At 48.8% G+C, this 2,500-nt stretch overlaps 1 pseudogene; it reads left to right on the top strand.

Annotated features, from left to right (window-relative positions):
- Window positions 1-2,500, top strand: part of LOC126876177 (large subunit ribosomal RNA) — an 8,408-nt pseudogene that overhangs the window by 2,762 nt on the left and 3,146 nt on the right.

The following is a 2,500-nucleotide window of genomic DNA, read 5'->3' as shown; positions in this document are numbered from 1 at the left end:
CGTGAAGAAATTCAAAAAAGCGCGGGTAAACGGCGGGAGTAACTATGACTCTCTTAAGGTAAATCGAAACTCTGATAGAGCCTCGGACGTGGCGTCTCTCGGTCCCGGAGGCGCCGCGGCGGATTCTTCCGCTCTGGAGGGGACTTCTGTTGACGACCCGGCTACATCCCCGGACACGAACGAAATAATGGTACCGATCGTGGGTGACCAGGTTGCCTGCCCTGTCTGCCAGAAAAGGGAAATCGACCTTTTCTTTTTGTCGTTATCGGACCTAGGGCGGCACCTGGAACAACATCATGTGACAGCCCGCATCCAATGGAGATGCAAAGACTGTGGGAAAGGCTTCCCGAAGCTTCATGGGGCCAGATGTCACCTGCCTCACTGTAGAGGCACGAGTCAGAGTGCTGGCGGCTCGCACAGATGCGAAACCTGCTCCATGAGTTTTGGGACGCTTAGAGGGCTGTCTACCCACGAGCGGCATGCGCACCCTGCCGTAAGAAACGTCAAAAGAAGGGGAACGGACCCCCCTGAGAAAAAATGGACGTTGGAGGAGTTGGCCCAATTAAGGGAACTTTGTGAGACCTATAAGGACCACAAATTCCCCAATAAAATGATAAGCGAGATCCTCACCAGCAAGACGATCGACCAAATCAGGTATCAGCGAAAGAAGCTGAGACTGATTGGTGAGGAAACAGAGCCAACTCAGGTGACAGAGGGAGGGTGCGATCCCGTTGATCCAGGCAATGCGTGTTTTGAAGAGCCTGGAATCAGCGGTTCAGAATATCAAGAGTGGAAACTCCAATTGGAGTCCGCTATTTCGACGCAAGTCGAGGTGCCACCTGTTTTAAGGTGGGTCCACACTCGACTGATGACTATCTGGGTCTCTCTCAAGGGAAATAGGGAAGCCCTTGAGAGCGCTATAAATGATTTTATAAAATGCACGCTCTATGGAGCTTTACAAGAAATTAATAAAAACAAAAAGAGGGCAAGAAACGAAAACAATAGACGGATTGCACACCAAAATAGCAATAGAAAGAACAGAAACGCTAGAAAGAGATACTCCTTCGCACGTTGCCAGGAGTTGTTCACTGAAAATCCAAAGAGGTTGGCTGATGCTGTTATAAATGATGATCAGGCCTTCCTCCAACCGGCTAGGGATCCACCTAGTGCTGAGGAAGTGAAGGGACTCTACGAGGATCTATGGGGCCAGACAGGACCTGTCGAAGTCCCTGTCCCAGGAGGTAGAGCCCCCGAGCTGTCCTTATGCGAAATCTTCCCGCCAATTGCTGTTGAGGATGTGGCGGAGAAACTAAGCAAAATAAGAATGAAGGCTGCGGCAGGACCGGATGGTTTCCAGAAGGAACACCTTCTGATCCCCGGCCTGCCTATAATATTAACTAAGCTATACAACATCTTGATTTATTATTCCTATTTTCCTCCTATATGGAAGGAAAATAGAACAACATTAATTCCAAAAGCAAACAAGAATAGCAGCCTGGTCGAGAATTGGAGGCCAATAACTATTGGCCCCATTCTCGGCCGTATTTTCTCCTCCATTATTGACGGGAGGATAAGAAGGGGCATTGTATTGAATCCAAGGCAGAAAGGATTCACCGCCGAGAGCGGCTGTAAAATTAACATAGACCTGTTGAGCGCTGCCTTGGATCATAGTAAGAAAAAGAAAGGCGGGATATTCACAATAGTGGATATCTCAAAAGCCTTTGATACAGTGCCTCATTCGGCAATTGTTCCCTGCCTGAGGAGGAAGGGAGTGCCGACCCCCATTACTGACTTGATTGGTTGTATGTATAGTGAGTGCAAGACAACGATCAAGACTAAAAATAATATGGGGGTCGAGATTACGATCCTCAGGGGAGTTAAGCAGGGCGACCCTCTGTCGCCGCTGCTATTCAATCTGTGCTTGGAGCCACTGCTGGATTTGATCGAGAATCAAACCAGGGGGATAAACATAAATGATTCACGGACGATCCCTGTACTGGCTTTCGCTGACGACGTAGTATTGCTCGGCGCCGATATCGGGGAAGCGCAGCGCCAAGTGGATATGCTCAACGAGTATCTGAATGGCCTCGGTATGACCATCTCCCGGGACAAAAGTCAGATATTTCAAATAGTCGCAGAAAGACGAACTTGGTTCGTTAAAGAACCAAAAGTTAAACTTGGGAATAACACCATCCCAACGATCGATCCCGACGAGGCCTTCAGGTACCTAGGTGCCAAAATGGGGCCATGGAAGGGCATACACTGTGGCGTAATTGTTCCCGAGCTGCTGAGTGTGGTGAGGAGGGTTAGAAAGCTCTCTCTCAAACCATGCCAGAAGCTAGAATTGATCATAAAGTACATCTTTCCCCGATATATCTATAACCTTCTCGTAAACCCGCCGAGCGACTGCGTTCTAAGATTGCTGGACAGCGAAGTCAGACAGGAAATAAAGGCCATATTTCACCTAACGCCTTCAACGGCCACTGGTTTTTTCTATGCC

Source organism: Bombus huntii, unplaced genomic scaffold, assembly GCF_024542735.1.
Source record: "Bombus huntii isolate Logan2020A unplaced genomic scaffold, iyBomHunt1.1 ctg00000066.1, whole genome shotgun sequence".
Lineage (NCBI taxonomy): Eukaryota > Metazoa > Arthropoda > Insecta > Hymenoptera > Apidae > Bombus > Bombus huntii.
The sequence above is the reverse complement of the archived record's forward strand: the minus strand, read 5'-3'. Positions and strand labels throughout refer to the sequence as shown.